Source organism: Triticum urartu, chromosome 5 (genome assembly GCF_003073215.2).
Source record: "Triticum urartu cultivar G1812 chromosome 5, Tu2.1, whole genome shotgun sequence".
Lineage (NCBI taxonomy): Eukaryota > Viridiplantae > Streptophyta > Magnoliopsida > Poales > Poaceae > Triticum > Triticum urartu.
The window spans coordinates 525,190,923-525,209,462 of record NC_053026.1 but is presented as its reverse complement, the minus strand read 5'-3'; positions in this window follow the sequence as shown (position 1 = coordinate 525,209,462).

Genomic DNA, 18,540 nt, shown 5'->3' with positions numbered 1-18,540 from the left:
GGCCTTATACGGGACGTATGATCGATTGGCCAAACATGGGCCAATAACAGGCCGCATTATGGCCGTAAACGGGCCATCGTTAATAGGCCGTATTTGATGACGCTATGAAAATGGCCCAACGTATTAACGGACCACAAACGGGCCGACTGTAACCATGGGCTGAATTTGGCCCACAAGCAGAAAATGACAGTAACGGGCCGTAAGTAAACGAATGCTGGAAATGAGCCCAAAAATAAATGGGCTTTGAGAAGGCCGAAAGATAACATGGGCTGGAAACGGCCCAACGGAATAACGGGCCGTTAATGGGTATAAAGTGGTACACTGTTCATTACGGACCAGTTTCACCAAGGGCCGTTAAATGGGTGTAAAGTGATACACTGTTCATTACGGGCCAGTTTCACCACGGGCCGTTAATAGGCCAAGAGTTACATAGGGCCTCATATGGGTCGAAAGACATCATGGGCCATACATGGGCCAGAAGTGAAAACGGGCTGGAATCATATTGGATGGCCCAGATGACGCTACTGGGCCTAATTCGGATAGGGCATAACGGGCCTTGGGTTAGCAGGCTGTAAATGGGCTATATGCGAACATGCCGTTAACAGGCTTTCCATGGGCCGGCCCGCCACCTTTTGACCAAGTCAAATGGGCTAGCCTTTTCACAGGAATGGGCCTCTGTTGGGTCGTGCCACGTGTCAACGTATCATAGGCGCCTTCTGTCCAATGAGTGGATGACATCTGTCCCAACGATGAGCCGACACGTGTTTCCTCCAGCCAATGATGATTTTACACATGGAAAATCCCCATTGGTCGGGGCTGTTAACGGGTTACCAGATCCAAAACCCGACCCGATAGCTTAACGACATTCCGTTACGGTGGATGCCACGTGTCGGTCACCCTTGACGAAAGCACTTCTGTGACGCGCGATTTATCGTCATGGAAGTGCACACTTCCGTGATGATAATTTTGGTAATGTCATGGAACACTTCTACGACAACACAGGTATGACTATCTTGATTCTGTCATAAAATCGTCATGGATGTACATGCATGACAAAAAACGCGACCTACTGTGACAAACACGTATCATCATGGAAGTGTATTTTTTTTGTAGTGAAGCCCTGTTCCGGCAGCAGCATCATCACCGTCATCACGTCGTCGTGCTGACGAAGCTCTCCCTCAACACTCTGCTGGATCGTGAGTTCGTGGGATGTCACCGAGCCGAACGTGTGCAGATTGTGGAGGTGTCGTACTTTCGGTACTAGGATCGGTCGATCGTGAAGACGTACGACTACATGAACCGAGTTGTCATTATACTTCCGCTTACGGTCTATGAGGGTACGTAGGCAATACTCTCCCCTCTCGTTGCTATGCATCACCTTGATCTTGCATGTGCGTAGGAAATTTTTGAAATTACTGCGTTCCCCAAAATTCGTACCCTAAAAACAATTTATTCTTATGTTCTCCGCTAGATAGGAACTTTGGAGTGATTCTTCATCGCACTTTGAGGGATGGTTATATGATCCAATTATATTAGCATTGTTGAGAGATTGCACTAGTGAAAGTACGGACCCTAGGCCTCATTTTCAAGCATTCAATACCGTTTTTGTGCCCGTTCACTATATGCTACCTTGCTGTTTTTATTTATTCAGATTATAAAAATATATTTCTACCATCAATATTACACGTTTATCACCATCTCTTCGCTAAACTAGTGCACCTATACAATTTGCCATTGTATTGGGTGTGTTGGGGACACAAGAGATTTCTTGTATTTGGTTGCAAGGTTGTTTGAGAGAGACCATCTTCATCCTACACCTCCCACAGATTGATAAACTTTAGGTCATCCACTTGAGGGGAAATTGCTACTATCCTACAAAACTCTATGCTTGGAGGCCCAACATGAGTCTACAAGATCAAAGTTGCATAGTAGACATCAATCTCTTTTCTAGTGCCGTTGTCGGGGAGCATGAAGGTATATCTTTAGATCTTGCAATCGAATCTTTTAGTTTCTTGTTTAATCACTAGTTTGGTTTATAAAAGAGAACTACAAAAAAATGGAATTAAGGTTGCATCATATTATTGATCATCTTTATAATATCTTTCTTGAAAATGATGGTTGGGAAAATTGTGCTCAATTGATAGAAGAAGAATTTAATAAAATGATTGGCATGAATGATGAGCATGATGGCAATGTTGTCAGTATGAATTCTTTGAATATCCATGATGTTAATGATATGCAGAGCTACAAGCTTGGGGATGCTATGTTTGATGAAGATGATATTTTTACTCCCCCAAGTTTTGATGAGATAAATTATTATGATGATAGCATGCCTCCTATTTATGATGATTATAATGATGAAAGTGGATGGAGAGGTCATGACTTTATTTAATGATGAATCCACCATTTTGGATGAGGCTTAAATTGACTATGAGAACAAGGTTGCTATCTATGATGATTATGGTGATGACATGTATGCTATAAAGAATAATGATAACCATGAAACTTTTCATCATGATTTTAATTTTCACTCTCATGATAGTTATTTTGTTGAGTTTGCTCCCACTACTATTGATGAGAAGAAATTTGCTTATGTGGAGAGTAAAAAATTTCTATGCTTGTGGATCATGAAAAGAATGCTTTATGTGATAGTTATATTCTTGAATTCATTCATGATGCTACTGAAAGTTATTATGAGAGAGGACCAAATGCTTTTACATATCTCATTAATATCAAGTTTCCTCTCTATGTGTTGAAAGTTTTGAAGTTATGCTTGTTTTGCCTTCCTATGCTAGTTGATTCTTGTTCCCATAAGTTGTTTGCTCACAAAATCCCTATGCATAGGAAGTGGGTGTCGGTGTCAAAACTGGCGGATCTCGGGTAGGGGGTCCCGAACTGTGCGTCTAAGGCGGATGGTAACAGGAGGCAGGGGACACGATGTTTACCCAGGTTCGGGCCCTCTTGATGGAGGTAATACCCTACGTCCTGCTTGATTGATCTTGATGATATGAGTATTACAAGAGTTGATCTACCACGAGATCATAGAGGCTAAACCCTAGAAGCTAGCCTATGGTCTGATTGTATGTTGTCCTACGGACTAAACCCTCCGGTTTATATAGACACTGGAGGGGGCTAGGGTTACACAGAGTCAGTTACAAGGGAGGAGATCCACATATCCGTATTGCCAAGCTTGCCTTCCACGCCAAGGAAAGTCCCATCCGGACACGGGACGAAATCTTCAATCTTGTATCTTCATAGTCCAGCAGTCCGGCCAAAGGATATAGTCCGGCTGTCCGGAGACCCCCTAATCCAGGACTCCCTCAGTAGCCCCTGAACCAGGCTTCAATGACGATGAGTCCGGTGCGCAGATTTGTCTTCGACATTGCAAGGCGGGTTCTTCCTCCGAATACTCCATGGAAGATTTTGGACACAAGGACAGTGTCCGGCTCTGCAAAACAAGTTCCACATACCACCGTAGAGATAATAATATTTCCACAAATCTAATCTGCTGACACGCTTGACAGCATGACATCATACTACGGCCCAGTCATTATTCGAACCATTTTCCTCAACCAGCACTGCACATATGGTGAGGCGGTTTTCTTGACACGTCTTGTCAAAGCAGAGGTCGTGTCCCCTTATCACGGGATTCTCATCAATACGGGTATGGGTGACCCAACCGAGCCATCAATTACGGCGTTCGGGGAATAAGCGATTTTACCAGGTAAGTGGGGAGGCGTATCGCCTCTTCCACCCTTATAAAGGGACAAAGATTCACCCTTTTTACCCACGCCTTCTTCCTCCTTGCTTATCCATTCTCACGCACTCAAGCTCCAGCGCCCAAATTCGCGTCTTTCTTCTCAAACCACTCCAAGCATGTACGAAGCGGGAGGCAAGTGGATGGTCTCCTCCATCACGGAGGAGCACATCGCAAAGCTACGGGAAGCCGGATATCTGGCCGCGGACATCGCGCACCGGCTACCAGATGCGGGGCAGATCATCCCTACGCCCGCACCCCATGAGAGGGTAGTTTTCCTTACCCACTTTGTCCGCGGACTGGGATTTCCCCTTCACCCGTTTGTCCGCGGGCTCATGTTCTACTACGGGCTGGATTTTCATGATCTGGCCCCCAATTTCATCCTCAACATCTCGGCGTTTATCGTCGTGTGCGAGGCCTTCCTCCGCATCAGGCCCCACTTCGGCCTGTGGCTGAAGACCTTCAATGTTAAACCGAAGGTGGTAGTCAGCCAGCAAGCGGAGTGCAGAGGCGCCATGGTGGGAAAAATACCTAATGTCACCTGGCTCGAAGGCTCCTATGTGGATACCATAAAGGGATGGCAATCGGGGTGGTTCTACATCACCGAGCCGCGCGACACCAACTGGGTGGCGGCCCCTGAATTTCGATCCGGAACCCCCACGTGGCTCACCTCCTGGAAAGAGAAGGGCCTATCCTGGGGTTCCCCGGTAGAGCTGACCGGACTCCAGACCTGCATCAAGAACATGATGAGCAAGAAAATCAAGCTCGTCAATGTGGTCCAGGTCATGATCTTCCGCCGGATCCTCCCGTGTCAACGACGGGCATTCAATTTGTGGGAGTTCGACCTGGCCAAGCACCAGACGCTGCGAGAGCTCTTCGACACGACACACAAGGACGTCTGGAAGGTGTTGTTCAAGGGCGCCGAGGTACCTCCTCCCCTTACCGAGGACTGCGGACTCAGCGCAAAGCGCCATGCCAATCTGGTAAGTTTTTATATCTCACATGATATTTATTTGCCCCAGTTTAATCATGTGCGGAATCTAAGCTTCCATGCCGTTAACAGGACTGGGTAGAGACGGCAGAGTAGATCAATTGCCCAGCCCCCTGCCTGAAGATCCTGCAGATGCTCTCCTAAAGGAGATGCTGGTTCCGGCGCCTTACGAGGTGCCGGCAAAGAAGGCCAAGAAGAAGGCCACGGGGACCCGAAAGGGACTCCGGTGCAAGGTTATATCAGACTCATCGTCCGATAACTCCGACGTGCCCTCCTCCCACGAAAACGAGGAGGAGGAAGAGGAAAGTCCCCCCCCCCCCCAGCTGGGGGAGACAAGAAAAGGAAGGCCGCCCCAACCGGGGAGGCCAAAGGGTCCAAGAAGGGAAGTACCCTCCTTCCGGACTGCTCCACGACGGCCGCCTACAGCGGCGACGAGTGGCTACCCAGGCAGAAGCCCCTGGCGAAGTCGTAAGTATCCGGATACCATAGTAATTCATGGTATGTTTTATTGCACTGCTTCTCCTTACACCGAATATGATTATGCAGTCCGTCCCGAGCCCGTCTTGACGTATCTTCGTCGGACGGTTCTTTGGACTCGTCGGATATGAATAGCGATTCACTTCCGACTGCCTCCACCCCTTACCCTACGGACAACGTCGAGGTGTTGTCTAAAAAGGCACCGAGCCGAGGGGAGGTAGTCCTGGGGGCGCCTCGAAGCGACCTTCCGGACCCTGGGCGCAAAGGGAGCAAGACTCCCACGGGCTCCAAGTTCAGCCCCCAGCCGAACACTGCGCCGGAACCATCAGTGGTTCCGGACTCCAGCAGGCAATCCCCCGTTAAGAGGGGCGAGCCGCCGGTGCCGGTGGCCTCTGTCCATCCAGAGGCACCAGACAACTTGCTGGAAGCACTTCACAGCGCTTCCATCGACAAAGAGCACCACACTATCATGAGTGCGGTGATCGAGAAAGTTCAGTCCGCCAAAAACGGACTGACTGAAGCTTGCGCCAGCCTCCTAACAGGCTTTGAGGTAAGCAATCAAAATATAGGAAAATATTACTGAAGGAAATATGCCCTATAGGCAATAATAATGTTATTATTTTATTTCCTTATATCATGATAAATGTTTATTATTCATGCTAGAATTGTATTATCCGGAAACATAATACTTGTGTGAATACATAGACAAACCAAGCGTCACTAGTATGCCTCTACTTGACTAGCTCGTTAATCGAAGATGGTTATGTTTCCTAACCATAGACATGTGTTGTCATTTGATTAATGGGATCACATCATTAGGAGAATGATGTGATTGACATGACCCATTCCATTAGCTTAGCACCCGATCATTTAGTATGTTGCTATTGCTTTCTTCATGACTTATACATGTTCCTATGACTATGAGATTATGCAACTCCCGTTTATCGGAGGAACACTTTGTGTGCTACCAAACGTCACAACGTAACTGGGTGATTATAAAGGAGCTCTATAGGTGTCTCCAAAGGTGAATGTTGGGTTGGCGTATTTCGAGATTAGGATTTGTCACTCCGATTGTCGGAAAGGTATCTCTGGGCCCTCTCGATAATGCACATCACATAAGCCTTGCAAGCATTACAACTAATGAGTTAGTTGCAAGATGATGTATTACGAAACGAGTAAAGAGACTTGCCGGTAACGAGATTGAACTAGGTATTTGAGATACCAACGATCAAATCTCGGGCAAGTAACATACCGATGACAAAGGGAACAACGTATGTTGTTATGCGGTCTGACCGATAAAGATCTTCGTAGAATATGTAGGAGCCAATATGAGCATCCAGATTCCGCTATTGGTTATTGACCGGAGATGTGTCTCGGTCATGTCTACATTGTTCTCGAACCCGTAGGGTCCGCACGCTTAAGGTTTCGATGACAGTTATATTATGAGTTTATGAGTTTTGATGTACCGAAGTTAGTTCGGAGTCCCGGATGTGATCACGGACATGACGAGGAGTCTCGAAATGGTCGAGACATAAAGATTGATATATTGGACGGCTATATTCGGACACCGGAAGTGTTTCGGGTGATTTCGGAGAAAACCGGAGAGCCGGAGGGTTACCGGAACCCCCCCGGGAGAAGTAATGGGCCATATGGGCCTTAGTGGAGAGAGAGAGGGGCAGCCAAAGGTGGGCCGCGCGCCTCCTCCCCCTGGTCCGAATTGGACTAGGAGAGGGGGGGGCGGCGCCCCCCTTTCCTTCTTCCTCCCCACTTCTTTTCCCCTCCTAGTAGGAGTCCCCACTTCTTCCTCCCTCTCCTACTAGGAGGAGGACTCCTCCTTGGTGCGCCATAGGGGCCAGCCGGCCTCCTCCCCTTGATCCTTTATATACGGGGGCAGGGGGCACCCCTAGACACACAAGTTGATCCACGTGATCATATTCTTAGCCGTGTGCGGTGCCCCCTTCCACCATAATCCTTGATAATATTGTAGCGGTGCTTAGGCGAAGCCCTGCGACGGTAGAACATCAAGATCATCACCACACCGTCGTGCTGACGGAACTCTTCCCCGACACTTTGCTGGATCGGAGTCCGGGGATCGTCATCGAGCTGAACGTGTGCTAAAACTCGGAGGTGCCGTAGTTTCGGTGCTTGATCGGCTGGGCCGTGAAGACGTACGACTACATCAACCGCGTTGTGCTAACGCTTCCGCTGTCGGTCTACACGGGTACGTAGATGACACTCTTCCCTCGTTGCTATGCATCACCATGATCTTGCGTGTGCGTAGGAAATTTTTTGAAATTACTACGTTCCCCAACAGTGGCATCCGAGCCTAGGTTTTATGTGTTGATGTTATATGCACGAGTAGAACACAAGTAAGTTGTGGGCGATATAAGTCATACTGCTTACCAGCATGTCATACTTTGGTTCAGCAGTATTGTTGGACGAAGCGGCCCGGACGGACATTACGCATACGCTTACGCGAGACCGGTTCTCCCGACGTGCTTTGCACAAAGGTGGCTAGCGGGTGACAGTTTCTCCAACTTTAGTTGAACCGAGTGTGGCTACGCCAGGTCCTTGCGAAGGTTAAAACAGCACCAACTTGACAAACTATTGTTGTGGTTTTGATGCGTAGGTAAGAGATTTTTTTCTGAAACTATGATGATTTTTATAGCAAATTCGGAAACTATACACCCTAATGGAGAAAAATCAAAAGTATCACCCCGTCGGCCTCCTGTTGGCCGAAAAGGGACTCTTTGGCCTCCTGTTGGCCGAAGAGGGACTTTTCGGCCAACCGTTGGCCAAAAAGGACTTTTCGGCCAAGCGTTGGCCAAAAAGTACTTTTCGGCCAACAGTTGGCCAAAGAGTCCCTCTTCGGCCAACACCTGCTCTACTGTTTAAAAAAATTCATATCAAATAGGATTTTTAGTATTTTAATTAGATTCTTTTTGCATTAGATTAGAAATTTTATAAAGTTTGTGTAGATATCAAGTTTGACTAGATTTGAAAGTTTGAATTTATTTTTTTCATGAATTTGCTCAAATAACTAGATTGCCTATAATTTGAGTTAGGAGTATTTTTTAAGATGATTCTTTTTGCTACTGGTTCTTTGTGAATTTGTTTATCAGTAGTAATTAATTGGCGAATTTTATAATTATTTAAAATTAGGTTTTTATGAAAACAGTTCTGTTTTAGTGTTTGTAAGGTTTTATGCTATTTCTTTTAATTTTAATTGCTTTAAATTTTTTTCTTTAGTTTTTTGACATATTCTTTTTGTTTTTGTTTAGTTATTAGTAGCTATTTTTTTGTAGTATTTTTTTGTATTTTATTTCTTTTATCCTACTAGAAAACTTGTTTTGAGCTTCATAGGAGTTTATATTTAAAAGTGCCTTGTAAATCCTGTACAACCATTGCCGTTTTATACATGAAAACAAATACTTTCCCACAATCTTTTTCCCTCCATTTTATTTGCCGCCATTTTATTTCCCGCCATTCTCTCCCGCCACGCTAAGGAGTGTGCATCGACGGAGGATGACGATGATGTGTTCATGTGGAGTGTGAAACACTGTGTGAGAGAAGTCATAAGTGTGAAACACTCTTCGATGATGATGACGAAGCTGCAAACACTTATGACTTCTCTCAGACAGTGTTTCACACTCCACCAGCAGCACCGATGCAGGAGACACAGACCGTGTCAGACGATGTTATCTACGATCGTGGACACCATGAGGCTCGTTTTATAAGTTGAGAAGTGAAGATGGCGAGAAAGAAGATGGCGGGAAAGAAGATGGCGGGAGAGAATGGCGGGAAACAAAATGGAGGGAGAGAATGGCGGGAAATAAAATGGCGGGAGAAAATGGAGGGAGAGAATGACGTAAAAACCTAATTTTAAATAATCCTAAAATTCACCAATTAATTACTACTGATAAAAAAAGTCACAAAGAACCAGTAGCAAAAAGAATCATCTAAAATGAATACTCCTAGCTCAAATTATAGGCAATCTAGTGATTTGAGAAAATTCATGAAAATTCAAATTCAAACTTCCAAATCTAGTCAAACTTGATATCTACAAAAAATACATAAAATTTCTAATCTAATGCAAAAAGAATCAAATTAAAATACTAAAAATCCTATTTTATATGAATTTTCTAAAAAAGTAGAGCAGGTGTTGGCCGAAGAGGGACTCTTTGGCCAACTGTTGGCCGAAAAGTCCCTCTTCGGCCAACAGGAGGCCGAAAAGTCCCTTTTCGGCCAACAAGAGGCCGACGGGGTGATACTTTTGATTTTTCTCCATTAGGGTGTATAGTTTCCGAATTTGCTATAAAAATCATCATAGTTTCAAAAAAAATCTAGGTAAGATTGGTTCTTGCTTAAGCCCGTAGCAGCCACGTAAAACTTGCAACAACAAAGTAGAGGACGTCTAACTTGTTTTTGCAGGGCATGTTGTGATGTGATATGGTCAAGACATGATGCTGAATTTTATTGTATGAGATGATCATGTTTTGTAACCAAGTTATCGGCAACTGGCAGGAGCCATATGGTTGTCGCTTTATTGTATGCATTGCAATTGCGCTGTAATGCTTTACTTTATCACTAAACGGTAGCGATAGTCGTGGAAGCATAAGATTGGCGAGACGACAACGATGCTACGATGGTGATCAAGGTGTCGCGCCGGTGACGATGGTGATCACGACGGTGCTTCGAAGATGGAGATCACAAGCACAAGATGATGATGGCCATATCATATCACTTATATTGATTGCATGTGATGTTTATCTTTTATGCATCTTATCTTGCTTTGATTGACGGTAGCATTTTAAGATGATCTCTCACTAATTATCAAGAAGTGTTCTCCCTGAGTATGCACCGTTGCGAAAGTTCTTCGTGCTGAGACACCACGTGATGATCGGGTGTGATAGGCTCTACGTTCAAATACAACGGGTGCAAAACAGTTGCACACGCAGAATACTCAGGTTATACTTGACGAGCCAAGCATATACAGATATGGCCTCGGAACACAGAGACCGAAAGGTCGAGCGTGAATCATATAGTAGATATGATCAACATAGCGATGTCCACCAATGAAACTGCTCCATCTCACGTGATGATCGGACATGGTTTAGTTGATTTGGATCACGTAATCACTTAGAGGATTAGAGGGATGTCTATCTAAATGGGAGTTCTTTAGTAATATGATTAATTGAACCTAAATTTATCATGAACTTAGTACCTAATAGTATCTTGCTTGTTTATGTTCGATTGTAGATAGATGGCCCGTGCTGTTGTTCAGTTGAATTTTAATGCGTTCCTTGAGAAAGCAAAGTTGAAAGATGATGGTAGCAATTACACGGACTGGGTCCGTAACTTGAGGATTATCCTCATTGCTGCACAGAAGAATTACGTCCTGGAAGCACCGCTGGGTGCGAGGCCTGCTGCTGGAGCAACACCAGATGTTATGAACGTCTGGCAGAGCAAAGCTGATGACTACTCGATAGTTCAGTGTGCCATGCTTTACGGCTTAGAATCGGGACTTCAACGACGTTTTGAACGTCATGGAGCATATGAGATGTTCCAGGAGTTGAAGTTAATATTTCAAGCAAATGCCCGGATTGAGAGATATGAAGTCTCCAATAAGTTCTATAGCTGCAAGATGGAGGAGAACAATTCTGTCAGTGAACATATACTCAAAATGTCTGGGTATAATAATCACTTGATTCAATTGGGAGTTAATCTTCCAGATGATTGCGTCATTGATAGAATTCTCCAATCACTACCACCAAGCTACAAGAGCTTCGTGATGAACTATAATATGCAAGGGATGAATAAGACTATTCCCGAGCTCTTCGCAATGCTGAAAGCTGCGGAGGTAGAAATCAAGAAGGAGCATCAAGTGTTGATGGTCAACAAGACCACTAGTTTCAAGAAAAAGGGCAAAGGGAAGAAGAAGGGGAACTTCAAAAAGAACAGCAAGCAAGTTGCACCTCAAGAGAAGAAACCCAAACCTGGACCTAAGCCTGAAACAGAGTGCTTCTACTGCAAGCAGACTGGTCACTGGAAGCGAAACTGCCCCAAGTATTTGGCGGATAAGAAGGATGGCAAGGTGAACAAAGGTATATGTGATATACATGTTATTGATGTGTACCTTACTAATGCTCGCAGTAGCACCTGGGTATTTGATACTAGTTCTGTTGCTAATATTTGCAACTCGAAATAGGGACTACAGATTAAGAGAAGATTGGCTAAGGACGAGGTGACGATGCGCGTGGGAAATGGTTCCAAAGTCGATGTGATCACAGTCGGCACGCTACCTCTACATCTACCTTCGGGATTAGTATTAGACCTAAATAATTGTTATTTGGTGCCAGCGTTAAGCATGAACATTATATCTGGATCTTGTTTGATGTGAGACGGTTATTCATTTAAATCAGAGAATAATGGTTGTTCTATTTATATGAGTAATATCTTTTATGGTCATGCACCCTTAAAGAGTGGTCTATTCTTATTAAATCTCGATAGTAGTGACACACATATTCATAGTGTTGAAGCCAAAAGATGCAGAGTTGATAATGATAGTGCAACTTATTTGTGGCACTGCCGTTTGGGTCATATCGGTGTAAAGCGCATGAAGAAACTCCATACTGATGGGCTTTTGGAACCACTTGATTATGAATCACTTGGTACTTGCGAACCGTGCCTTATGGGTAAGATGACAAAAACACCGTTCTCCGGTACTATGGAAAGAGCAACAGATTTGTTGGAAATCATACATACAGATGTATGTGGTCCGATGAATGTTGAGGCTCGTGGCGGATATCGTTATTTTATCACCTTCACAGATGACTTAAGTAGATATGGGTATATCTACTTAATGAAACATAAGTTTGAAACGTTTGAAAAGTTCAAAGAATTTCAGAGTGAAGTTGAAAATCATCGTAACAAGAAAATAAAATTCCTACGATCTGATCGTGGAGGAGAATATTTGAGCTACGAGTTTGGTGTACATTTGAAACAATGTGGAATAGTTTCGCAACTCACGCCACCCGGAACACCACAGCGTAATGGTGTGTCCGAACGTCGTAATCGTACTTTACTAGATATGGTGCGATCTATGATGTCTCTTACTGATTTACCGCTATCGTTTTTGGGATATGCTCTAGAGACGGCCGCATTCACGTTAAATAGGGCACCATCAAAATCCGTTGAGACGACGCCTTATGAACTGTGGTTTGGCAAGAAACCAAAGTTGTTTGGGGCTGCGATGCTTATGTGAAAAAGCTTCAACCTGATAAGCTCGAACCTAAATCGGAGAAATGTGTCTTCATAGGATATCCAAAGGAAACTATTGGATACACCTTCTATCACAGATCCGAAGGCAAGACTTTTGTTGCTAAATTCGGAAACTTTCTGGAGAAGGAGTTTCTCTCGAAAGAAGTGAGTGGGAGGAAAGTAGAACTTGATGAGGTAACTGTACCTGCTCCCTTATTGGAAAGTAGTACATCACAGAAACCTGTTTCTATGACACCTACACCAATTAGTGAGGAAGCTAATGATAATGATCATGAAACTTCAGAACAAGATACTACTGAACCTCGTAGATCAACCAGAGTAAGATCCACGCCAGAGTGGTACGGTAATGCTGTTCTGGAAGTCATGCTACTAGATCATGATGAACCTACGAACTATGAAGAAGCGATGGTGAGCCCAGATTCCGCAAAATGGCTTGAAGCCATGAAATCTGAGATGGGATCCATGTATGAGAACAAAGTATGGACTTTGGTTGACTTGCCCAATGATTGGCAAGCAATTGAGAATAAATGGATCTTCAAGAAGAAGACTGACGCTGACAGTAATATTACTGTCTACAAAGCTCGACTTGTCGCAAAAGGTTTTCGGCAAGTTCAAGGGATTGACTACGATGAGACCTTCTCACCCGTAGTGATGCTTAAGTCTGTCCGAATCATGTTAACAATTGCCGCATTTTATGATTATGAAATTTGGCAAATGGATGTCAAAACTGCATTCCTGAATGGATTTCTGCAAGAAGAGTTGTATATGATGCTGCCGGAAGGTTTTGTCGATCCAAAGGGAGCTAACAAAGTGTGCAAGCTCCAGCGATCCATTTATGGACTGGTGCAAGCCTCTCGGAGTTGGAATAAACGCTTTGATAGTGTGATCAAAGCATTTGGTTTTATACAGACTTTTGGAGAAGCCTGTATTTACAGGAAAGTGAGTGGGAGCTCTGTAGAATTTCTGATATTATATGTAGATGACATATTACTAATCGGAAATGATATAGAATTTCTGGATAGCATAAAAGAATAATTGAATAAAAGTTTTTCAATGAAAGACCTCGGTGAAGCTGCCTACATATTGGGCATCAAGATCTATAGAGACAGATCGAGACGCTTAATTGGACTTTAACAAAGCACATACCTTGACAAAGTTTTGAAAAAGTTCAAAATGGATCAAGCAAAGAAAGGATTCTTGCCTGTGTTACAAGGTGTGAAATTGAGTAAGACTCAAAGTCCGACCAATGCAAAAGATAGAGAGAAAATGAGAGATGTTCCCTATGCTTCAGCCATAGGCTCTATCATGTATGCAATGCTGTGTACCAGACCTGATGTGTGTCTTGCTATAAGTCTGGCAGTGAGGTACCAAAGTAATCCAGGAGTGGATCACTGGACAGCGGTCAAGAACATCCTGAAATACCTGAAAAGGACTAAGGATATGTTTCTCATATATGGAGGTGACAAAGAGCTCATCGTAAATGGTTACGTTGATGCAAGCTTTGACACTGATCCGGACGATTCTAAATCGCAAACCGGATACGTGTTTACATTAAACGGTGGAGCTGTTAGTTGGTGCAGTTCTAAACAAAGCGTTGTGGCGGGATCTACATGTGAAGCGGAGTACATAGCTGCTTCGGAAGCAGCAAGCGAAGGAGTCTGGATGAAGGAGTTCATATTCGATCTAGGTGTCATACCTAGTGCATCGGGTCCAATGAAAATCTTTTGTGACAATACTGGTGCAATTGCCTTGGCAAAGGAATCCAGATTTCACAAGAGAACCAAGCACATCAAGAGACACTTCAATTCCATCCGGGATCTAGTCCAGGTGGGAGACATAGAGATTTGCAAGATACATACGGATCTGAATGTAGCAGACCCGTTGACTAAGCCTCTTCCACGAGCAAAACATGATCAGCACCAAAGCTCCATGGGTGTTAGAATCATTACTGTGTAATCTAGATTATTGACTCTAGTGCAAGTGGGAGACTGAAGGAAATATGCCCTAGAGGCAATAGTAATGTTATTATTTTATTTCCTTATATCATGATAAATTTTTATTATTCATGCTAGAATTGTATTATCCGGAAACATAATACTTGTGTGAATACATAGACAAACCAAACATCACTAGTATGCCTCTACTTGACTAGCTCGTTAATCGAAGATGGTTATGTTTCCTAACCATAGACATGTGTCATTTGATTAATGGGATCACATCATTAGGAGAATGATGTGATTGACATGAACCATTCCATTAGCTTAGCACCCGATCGTTTAGTATGTTGCTATTGCTTTCTTCATGACTTATACATGTTCCTATGACTATGAGATTATGCAACTCCCGTTTACCGAAGGAACACTTTGTGTGCTACCAAATGTCACAACGTAACTGGGTGATTATAAAGGAGCTCTACAGGTGTCTCCAAAGGTGAATGTTGGGTTGGCGTATTTCGAGATTAGGATTTGTCACTCCGATTGTCGGAGAGGTATCTCTGGGCCCTCTCGGTAATGCACATCACATAAGCCTTGCAAGCATTACAACTAATGAGTTAGTTGCAAGATGATGTATTACGAAATGAGTAAAGAGACTTGCCGGTAACGAGATTGAACTAGGTATTTGAGATACCGACGATCGAATCTCGGGCAAGTAACATACCGATGACAAAGGGAACAACGTATGTTGTTATGCGGTCTGACCGATAAAGATCTTCGTAGAATATGTAGGAGCCAATATGAGCATCCAGGTTCCGCTATTGGTTATTGACCGGAGACGTGTCTCGGTCATGTCTACATTGTTCTCGAACCCGTAGGGTCCGCACGCTTAAGGTTTCGATGACAGTTATATTATGAGTTTATGAGTTTTGATGTACCGAAGTTAGTTCGGAGTCCCGGATGTGATCATGGACATGACGAGGAGTCTCGAAATGGCCGAGACATAAAGATTGATATATTGGACGGCTATATTTGGACACCGGAAGTGTTCCGGGTGATTTCAGAGAAAACCGGAGAGCCGGAGGGTTACCGGAACCCCCTCGGGAGAAGTAATGGGCCATATGGGCCTTAGTGGAGAGAGAGAGGGGCAGCCAAAGGTGGGCCGCACGCCTCCTCCCCCCTGGTCCAAATTGGACTAGGAGAGGGGGGGGGGGGCGGCGCCCCCCTTTCCTTCTTCCTCCCCACTTCTTCCCCCCTCCTAGTAGGAGTCCTACTCCTACTAGGAGGCTCCTACTAGGAGGAGGACTCCTCCTTGGCGCGCCATAGGGGCCGGCCGGCCTCCTCCCCTTGATCCTTTATATACGGGGGCAGGGGGCACCCCTAGACACACAAGTTGATTCACGTGATCATATTCTTAGCCGTGTGCGGTGCCCCCTTCCACCATAATCCTCGATAATATTGTAGCGGTGCTTAGGCGAAGCCCTGCGACGGTAGAACATCAAGATCGTCACCACGCCGTCGTGCTGACGGAACTCTTCCCCGACACTTTGCTGGATCGGAGTCCGGGGATCGTCATCGAGCTGAACGTGTGCTAAAACTCGGAGGTGCCGTAGTTTTGGTGCTTGATCGGTCGGGCCGTGAAGACGTACGACTACATCAACCGCGTTGTGCTAACGCTGCCGCTGTCGGTCTACAAGGGTACATAGATCACACTCTTCCCTCGTTGCTATGCATCACCATGATCTTGCGTGTGCGTAGGATTTTTTTTGAAATTACTACGTTCCCCAACAATTACCGCATAGACAGTATCCCCTGATGCTCTGTTTGGCGTTCACGAAGAAAGGCCGAATATAGGATCAAATAATGACTCAGGAGTCTAATAAGAATATGTCTATGTGCATGTGCGGGCTTCACTGCTGGCCGCTGTCGCACGTACTGCGGAGGTCGCTGCACTGAAGCAGGACCTTGAGCGGTCCGAGAAAGAGCTCGGCCTTACCAAGAGGCAGCTCGAGGAGAGCAAAGGTAAGCAATACTTGTCTATATATTAAAAAGAAATTCGGTTGTAAAGTAATAGGATCATTATGAATTTGTCAGGGGCCATAACCAAGGTGGTGACCCTGAAGAAGGCGCTGTCCGAGGCCGAAGACAAAGCGGCCAAGGAGCGCATTGAGCGGGAAAAGCAAGAAGCCCGGGTAGGCAAGGTGCAGCAAGAGCTCGAGGCTCTCGCCAAAAAACACGAGTCCTTGGAGCTTGACTCTAAGACGCGAGAGTCTGAGCTTGCGAAGGCGCTCGAAAGCACACGGAGCGCCAAGGCTGAAGCCCACAAGGCCCTCCAGGAGATGGATGCGGTGAAGAAGATAGCAGCGGGTAAGGCATTCATTATACAAAGCAAGCATGTGAAGGAAACTTTCCTTTTACTTACCCGAGTTCGGAGCTCTCCAGGAGCGTTCACAGATCTTCCCCGCAATGTACTGGATGCCGGGGAGTTTTACCGAGCTGAGGAGGGGATCTCGACGGAAAAGTTGTTCTGGTCTCAGTATACTGGGACCGGACACCCAATGCCCTTGAGCGACCAGCTGAAGCAACTGGTCGAGCTTCACAAGGTGACCGAACAGGCCATGAAGGGTCTTATAGTCCGGATGTGGCCTGGCGATCCCCTTCCTAGCAGCTACTTCGGTCTGGTGAGGCGGCTTTGTTGGGGAGCGTAGCAGAATTTTAAAATTTTCTACGCATCACCAAGATCAATCTATGGAGTCATCTAGCAACAAGGGAGAGAGGAGTGCATCTACATACCCTTGTAGATCACGAGCGGAAGCGTTCAGAGAACGGGGATGATGGAGTCGTACTCGCCGTGATCCAAATCACCGATGACCAAGTGCCGAACGGACGGCACCTCCGCGTTCAACACACGTACGGAGCGGATGACGTCTCCTCCTTCTTGATCCAGCAAGGGGGAAGGAGAGGTTGATGAAGATCCAGCAGCACGACGGTGTGGTGGTGGATGCAGCAGTGATCGCAGCAGGGCTTTGCCGAGCTTCTGCGAGAGGGGGAGGTGTAGCAGGGGAGAGGGAGGCGCCAAGGCTTGGGTGCGGCTGCCCTCCCTCCCCCCTCCTTTATATAGGCCCCCTGGGGGGGGGCGCCGGCCCTAGAGATGGGATCTCCCAAGGGGGCGGCGGCCAAGGGGGGTGGAGTGCCCCCTAAGGCAAGTGGAGGCGCCCCCCACCCTAGGGTTTCCAACCCTAGGCGCAGGGGGGGCCAAGGGGGGGGCACACCAGCCCACTATGGGCTGGTTCCCCTCCCCACTTCAGCCCATGGGGCCCTCCGGGATGGGTGGCCCCACCCGGTGGACCCTGTAAGTGCATCTAGTGCCACCCCTAGTTGGTTTTGGAGTATTGACGACAAACTTAGTTGAGGGACTAATGTGTTTGTGAGAATTGCAGGACAACACAGGTAGAAGTCCCTTATTGATTCGGTTTTCCTACCAGAGATGACCCCTAAAAATGTATGAAGACATTGATGTCAAAGGTGGTATATGAAGATATTCACATTGAAGACTATGACAAGAGAAGACATCGCATGAAGCCTATGGAGCTCGAAGACTTAGATCTTTCGTAGTTTTTTTTGTTGAGTCATAGGAACCACCGTACTGTTAAGTGGGGTCCAAGTGAACCAGTCAGAATGACTGAAGTGATGCTTAACCAAAACCTATGTCTTCGAGTGAAGACTATGAGAACGAATCTTGTCCAGAGTCGGACAAGTCAGCTTTGCTTGTAGCCCAAGTAAAGTTGCCGTGTGAGTTTGAAATCTGACCGTTGGAACACGTGTCAGTTCCTTAGTGACCCAGGGTCATTTCGGACAAATCAGGTTGGGTTGCCTAGTGGCTATAAATAGCCCACCCCCTACAACCACAAATGGTTGGCTGCTCAGAGTTAGAGTACGGCTTTTGTCATTTGAGAGCAACCCACCTCGAAGCCTTTGAGAGAGAATTCCTTGCGAGGATAAAGCCCTAACCACCCAGAGCCAAAGAGTGTTAGGCATCACTTAAGTTTTCTTGTCTGTGTGATCTGAAGACTTATTACACTTGAGGACTGTGAATCCTC